This window comes from Schistocerca piceifrons, unplaced genomic scaffold, assembly GCF_021461385.2.
Source record: "Schistocerca piceifrons isolate TAMUIC-IGC-003096 unplaced genomic scaffold, iqSchPice1.1 HiC_scaffold_2388, whole genome shotgun sequence".
Lineage (NCBI taxonomy): Eukaryota > Metazoa > Arthropoda > Insecta > Orthoptera > Acrididae > Schistocerca > Schistocerca piceifrons.
The window spans coordinates 1-7,500 of NW_025728324.1; the positions used below are offsets into that span (position 1 = coordinate 1).

Genomic DNA, 7,500 nt, shown 5'->3' on the forward strand with positions numbered 1-7,500 from the left:
GCTCATGCAGAAAAGAAAACTCTTCCCCGATCTCCCGACGGCGTCTCCGGGTCCTTTTGGGGTTACCCCGACGAGCATCTCTAAAAGAGGGGCCCGACTTGTATCGGTTCCGCTGCCGGGTTCCGGAATAGGAACCGGATTCCCTTTCGCCCAACGGGGGCCAGCACAAAGCGCATCATGCTATGACGGCCCCCATCAACATCGGATTCTCCTAGGGCTTAGGATCGACTGACTCGTGTGCAACGGCTGTTCACACGAAACCCTTCTCCGCGTCAGCCCTCCAGGGCCTCGCTGGAGTATTTGCTACTACCACCAAGATCTGCACCGACGGCGGCTCCAGGCAGGCTCACGCCCAGACCTTCTGCGCCCACCGCCGCGACCCTCCTACTCGTCAGGGCTTCGCGGCGGCCGCAAGGACCGGCCATGACTGCCAGACTGACGGCCGAGTATAGGCACGACGCTTCAGCGCCATCCATTTTCAGGGCTAGTTGCTTCGGCAGGTGAGTTGTTACACACTCCTTAGCGGATTCCGACTTCCATGGCCACCGTCCTGCTGTCTTAAGCAACCAACGCCTTTCATGGTTTCCCATGAGCGTCGATTCGGGGCGCCTTAACTCGGCGTTTGGTTCATCCCACAGCGCCAGTTCTGCTTACCAAAAGTGGCCCACTTGGCACTCCGATCCGAGTCGTTTGCTCGCGGCTTCAGCATATCAAGCAAGCCGGAGATCTCACCCATTTAAAGTTTGAGAATAGGTTGAGGTCGTTTCGGCCCCAAGGCCTCTAATCATTCGCTTTACCGGATGAGACTCGTACGAGCACCAGCTATCCTGAGGGAAACTTCGGAGGGAACCAGCTACTAGATGGTTCGATTAGTCTTTCGCCCTATACCCAGCGCCGACGATCGATTTGCACGTCAGAATCGCTACGGACCTCCATCAGGGTTTCCCCTGACTTCGTCCTGGCCAGGCATAGTTCACCATCTTTCGGGTCCCAACGTGTACGCTCTAGGTGCGCCTCACCTCGCAATGAGGACGAGACGCCCCGGGAGTGCGGAGGCCGCCGCCCCGTGAAGGGCGGGGAAGCCCCATCCTCCCTCGGCCCGCGCAAGGCGAGACCTTCACTTTCATTACGCCTTTAGGTTTCGTACAGCCCAATGACTCGCGCACATGTTAGACGCCTTGGTCCGTGTTTCAAGACGGGTCGTGAAATTGTCCAAAGCTGAAGCGCCGCTGACGGGAGCGATTATTCCGCCCGAGAGCATCCCGAGCCAACAGCGGCGCGGGGTCCGGGGCCGGGCCAGGTAGGTCCGTCATCCGGGAAGAACCGCGCGCGCTTGCCGGGAGCCCGAGCGCCCAAAGGGGCGAATCGACTCCTCCAGATATACCGCCGGGCAGCCAGCCAGGACACCGGGGCTCTGCCCAACAGACGCGAACCGAGGGCCCGCGGAAGGACAGGCTGCGCACCCGGGCCGTAGGCCGCACCCAGCGGGTCGCGACGTCCTACTAGGGGAGAAGTGCGGCCCACCGCACACCGGAACGGCCCCACCCCGCGGCGAGTGGAAAGGCAACCGGACACGACCCCGCCGCGGATTGCTCCGCGCGGGGCGGCCGGCCCCATCTGCCGAGGGCGGAGGCCAGTGGCCGGATGGGCGTGAATCTCACCCGTTCGACCTTTCGGACTTCTCACGTTTACCCCAGAACGGTTTCACGTACTTTTGAACTCTCTCTTCAAAGTTCTTTTCAACTTTCCCTCACGGTACTTGTTCGCTATCGGTCTCGTGGTCATATTTAGTCTCAGATGGAGTTTACCACCCACTTGGAGCTGCACTCTCAAGCAACCCGACTCGAAGGAGAGGTCCCGCCGACGCTCGCACCGCCGCTACGGGCCTGGCACCCTCTACGGGCCGTGGCCTCATTCAAGTTGGACTTGGGCTCGGCGCGAGGCGTCGGGGTAGTGGACCCTCCAAACACCACATGCCACGACAGGCGGCAGCCTGCGGGGTTCGGTGCTGGACTCTTCCCTGTTCGCTCGCCGCTACTGGGGGAATCCTTGTTAGTTTCTTTTCCTCCGCTTAGTAATATGCTTAAATTCAGCGGGTAGTCTCGCCTGCTCTGAGGTCGTTGTACGAGGTGTCGCACGCCACACCGCCAGCCGGCTGTGCACGCTACCGAGAAAGTACCGGTATGCGAACCGCCAGGCGACGGGCGCGCATCGCACGTTTGAGGAGACGCGGCCGGCCCCACAGGCGCCGCGCGACACTCCAGGTCTGCGAAGCGGGGCAAACGCCGCGCGCTTCAGTATACGTAGCCGACCCTCAGCCAGACGTGGCCCGGGAACGGAATCCATGGACCGCAATGTGCGTTCGAAACGTCGATGTTCATGTGTCCTGCAGTTCACATGTCGACGCGCAATTTGCTGCGTTCTTCATCGACCCACGAGCCGAGTGATCCACCGTCCTGGGTGATCTTTTCTCAAGTTTCCGCCGTCTCTTTCGAGACGGTCGCATAGGCGGGGAGTGAGGCGTGTGGCGGCCCCTGTTCCAGCGTTCTGTGTCCAACGGCCTCACGGCCGACGGGCGTCGTACGGCTCCACACCGGAGCGGACAGGCACTCGGGCGAAAGTCATTCAAAACCGGCGCCAGGCGCCAGGTGCCGCAGGCCAGCCGCTCCAGCGCTTCAGCGCTCGTACCACACCAACATTGCCGCTAGTTTTGAGAGGCACGCGTGGGTTCCGCACGCGGCGCACGGCTACTGCGAGCCGTACAGGTAGCGTGTTGCGCGACACGACACGCACATCGAACGACATGCAGTCTAGTCGGTAATGATCCTTCCGCAGGTTCACCTACGGAAACCTTGTTTACGACTTTTACTTCCTCTAAATGATCAAGTTTGGTCATCGTTGCCGGTAGCATCGGCAACGACAGAGTCAATGCCGCGTACCAGTCCGAAGACCTCACGTAAAATCATTCAATCGGTAGTAGCGACGGGCGGTGTGTACAAAGGGCAGGGACGTAATCAACGCGAGCTTATGACTCGCGCTTACTGGGAATTCCTCGTTCATGGGAACAATTGCAAGCCCCAATCCCTAGCACGAAGGAGGTTCAGCGGGTTACCCGACCTTTCGGCCTAGGAAGACACGCTGATTCCTTCAGTGTACAGCGCGCGTGCGGCCCAGAACATCTAAGGGCATCACAGACCTGGTATTGCTCAATCTCGTGCGGCTAGAAGCCGCCTGTCCCTCTAAGAAGAAAAGTAATCGCTGACAGCACGAAGGATGTCACGCGACTAGTTAGCAGGCTAGAGTCTCGTTCGTTATCGGAATTAACAGACAAATCGCTCCACCAACTAAGAACGGCCATGCTACCACCACCCACCGAATCAAGAAAGAGCTATCAATCTGTCAATCCTTCCGGTGTCCGGGCCTGGTGAGGTTTCCGTGTTGAGTCAAATTAAGCCGCAGGCTCCACTCCTGGTGGTGCCCTTCCGTCAATTCCTTTAAGTTTCAGCTTTGCAACCATACTTCCCCCGGAACCCAAAAGCTTTGGTTTCCCGGAGGCTGCCCGCCGAGTCATCGGAGGAACTGCGGCGGATCGCTGGCTGGCATCGTTTATGGTTAGAAACTAGGGCGGTATCTGATCGCCTTCGAACCGCTAACTTTCGTTCGTTGATTAATGAAAACATACTTGGCAAATGCTTTCGCTTCTGTTCGTCTTGCGACGATCCAAGAATTTCACCTCTAACGTCGCAATACGAATGCCCCCGCCTGTCCTATTAATCATTACCTCGGGTTCCGAAAACCAACAAAATAGAACCGAGGTCCTATTCCATTATTCCATGCACACAGTATTCAGGCGGGCTTGCCTGCTTTAAGCACTCTAATTTGTTCAAAGTAAACGTGCCGGGCCCACCGAGACACTCAATAACAGAGCCACCCTGGTAGGATTTCAACGGGGGTCCGCCTCGGGACGCACGAGCACGCACGGGGGGCGGTCGCACGCCTTCTGGCTCGCCCCACCGGCAGGACGTCCCACGATCACAGCCAGTTAAACACCGACGGGCGGTGAACCAACAGCGTGGACACAAATCCAACTACGAGCTTTTTAACCGCAACAACTTTAATATACGCTATTGGAGCTGGAATTACCGCGGCTGCTGGCACCAGACTTGCCCTCCAATAGATACTCGTGTAAAGGATTTAAAGTGTACTCATTCCGATTACGGGGCCTCGGATGAGTCCCGTATCGTTATTTTTCGTCACTACCTCCCCGTGCCGGGAGTGGGTAATTTGCGCCGCCTGCTGCCTTCCTTGGATGTGGTAGCGTTTCTCAGGCTCCCTCTCCGGATCGAACCCTGATTCCCCGTTACCCGTTACAACCATGGTAGGCGCAGAACCTACCATCGACAGTTGATAAGGCAGACATTTGAAAGATGCGTCGCCGGTACGAGGACCGTGCGATCAGCCCAAAGTTATTCAGAGTGCACCAAGGCAAACGGGACCGGACGAGCCGACCGATTGGTTTTGATCTAATAAAAGCGTCCCTTCCATCTCTGGTCGGGACTCTGTTTGCATGTATTAGCTCTAGAATTACCACAGTTATCCAAGTAACGTGGGTACGATCTAAGGAACCATAACTGATTTAATGAGCCATTCGCGGTTTCACCTTAATGCGGCTTGTACTGAGACATGCATGGCTTAATCTTTGAGACAAGCATATGACTACTGGCAGGATCAACCAGGGAGCTGCGTCAACTAGAGGCTGAGCAGCCGGCCGCCCGGGAGTGTGTCCCGGGGGCCCGCGCGAACACGCAAGCGTCCGCTCAATCATTCTGCAAACAGGAGGAGGCTGAGCTCCCCCTGCACAATACACGCCTCGAAACCCTCTCAGGTCCCGGCGGCGCGCAGCGCCGTCCCAAGTACTTGGTCGGGTTCGAGAGAGGCGCAATCGCCCGGAGTTAGGCGAGTAGACGCTTTCGGTGCGACCACCCGTGCTCCCAACTGAGCTTGCCGCTGCCGACAGAGGCCCGGGAGGCGTGCTGTCCGTGGCATTGCCGGCGGGAGACAACACGCGCCACCTACGGTGACCGGCAGCTCCAACGCCAGCGCCACAGAAGGACAAAAGCCCCACTTGCGGTGCCGAAGCGAACTCTCCCAGCACAGCGCACACGCCAACACATCCGCACAGCTGCGATACAAACCACCAGCGAGAACCGCTGGGGCGACCGAGCAGCAGACGGCGTCGCGGCGCCGAGCGCCGCGGCGGCGGCGCATCCTCAACGCACACAGTCCTCAATCGGACCAGCACACTGCAGATGTCCACCGCGCTTCGCACCGGGCCCGCGAGGACCTACTTTGGCCGCACGGCGCCGCGCGCAGGGTGCGCCGGCGCGCAGCTGCGACGCCTGCCGCGTCCGTCGGCCGCGCGCGCCTGCCACTGGCCGCCCCCACCAGCCGGCTGTAGCGCGTGCGCCACGCACCGCGCGGCCAGCACGCCGGGAGGCCGCCCCCTCACCGGCCGGGGACGGTCCCACCCAGCCACCGCCGCGTATCGCTTCACACCCAGATGCCGTTCAGTTTCGTCGCATGGTGGGTATCGCTGGAACAACCGGTTAGTACCTCAACCTATCGTCGCCATCACCGATTTCACCCCTAGCGAGAACAACCGCACCACACGGGTTACCATTTCTTCATTTGCGTAACTTCACCAGAAAACGTAGGCGTCCATCGCCATTTGCAACTTCAACCATTATTGCATGCCTGTGTCAGGTGTCACGCCACACTACGTCTGCCCACATACACGCAACAAAATGTGCACGCCTAGACAATACGTGGAAGGTGGCCCCGTACGTATGCGATGTCCATTGCTCGAACGACTGTCAACCGGCTTCTGTAGCATGTCGCAGATATGAACGCGCTGCACCATGCCATCACGGTGTGTGAGGAGAGACGACTAGGTCCGAATACATCAACAGACAGCTCATGCTGATCGCCATCCACGGCGTCCGTTCCTCCCACACGTCTCTATGGCGTACCACACTGCAATCCAGCTCTCATAGGGAGACGGACACGTAGCTGCGTGCACATATTTGCACTGTATGGTCCGCCGTTTTTGGGCGCAGTCGTTGTACGGTCACACATGTGCCACGATGTATCATTCAGTACATAAGGACGAATGTGCAGTACAGATTGTGGTTCACGCGTACGACATCAGCGGGACAGTTGACACAGGCCGCACCACAACGTAGCCTGCGTACGTCGCATGCGAAGGGCATTGAACATGCAAACTTGTCACCAACCACCTTGCGAAGGCAGGGGGGCAAGGTGGGGACGTGGGGAGAGGTGGGGGGGGGGGGGCGGCATGTACGCCTGCTGCCATCCACATTACAGTGTACAGCAGGAGCATGTGGAAAGTCAGCCAAGACTTGCAAGGTGTTTAACATGAAGCGATACACAGGGGAGCGGGCAGTGCGAGTAGCGAACTATATGCGAGGGTTGCGGGTGGGCAACACTACACTAATTGAACGAGTCGTATAACAATTACAGAGCAGGTTTAGGCGACAACCGTGGGTTACGATAGGCGACAACGTGGGTTACGTTAGGGGACAACGTGGGTTACGTTAGGGGACAACGTGGGTTACGTTAGGGGACAACGTGGGTTACGTTAGGGGACAACGTGGGTTACGTTAGGGGACAACGTGGGTTACGTTAGGGGACAACGTGGGTTACGTTAGGGGACAACGTGGGTTAGGTTAAGGCACAACAGGGTTAGGTTAAGGCACAACATGGGTTAGGTTAAGGCACAACATGGGTTAGGTTAAGCACAACATGGGTTAGGTTAAGGCACAACATGGGTTAGGTTACGGCACAACATGGGTTAGGTTAAGGCACAACATGGGTTAGGTTAGGGACACAACATGGGTTAGGTTAGGGGACAACATGGGTGTAGGTTAAGGCACAGACCATGGGTTAGGGTTAAGGGGCACAACATGGGTTAGGTTAGGGACACATGGGTTAGGGTTAGGCACAACATGGGATAGGTTAGGGACAACATGGGTTAGGTTAGGGGACAACAGGGTTAGGTAGGGGACAACATGGGTTAGGTTAGGGGACAACATGGGTTAGGTTAGGGGACAACATGGGTTAGGTTAGGGGACAACATGGGTTAGGTTAGGGGACAACATGGGTTAGGTTAAGGGCACAACATGGGTTAGGTTAGGGGACAACATGGGTTAGGTTAGGGGACAACATGGGTTAGGTTTAGGGGGCACAACATGGGTTAGGTTAGGGGACACACATGGGTTAGGTTAAGGCACAACATGGGTTAGGTTAGGGCACAACATGGCGTTAGGTTAGGGCACAACATGGGTTAGGTTAGGGCACAACATGGGTTAGGTTAGGGGGGACAACATGGGTTAGGTTAGGGACAACATGGGTTAGGTTAGGGGACAACATGAGGGGTTAGGTTAGGGGACAACATTGGGTTAGGTTAGGGGACAACATGGG

The 7,500-nt window shown here is 57.6% G+C and overlaps 1 non-coding gene and 1 pseudogene across 1 annotated transcript; both read right to left on the minus strand.

Moving 5' to 3' along the window:
• Positions 1-2,308: 2,308 nt before the first annotated feature.
• On the minus strand, positions 2,309-2,463 carry LOC124742942. Its single transcript, XR_007010296.1, has one exon. It is a non-coding gene; the product is annotated as a 5.8S ribosomal RNA (ribosomal RNA).
• Positions 2,464-2,818: 355 nt separating this feature from the next.
• Positions 2,819-4,739, minus strand: LOC124742947 (annotated as a pseudogene).
• Positions 4,740-7,500: the final 2,761 nt, after the last annotated feature.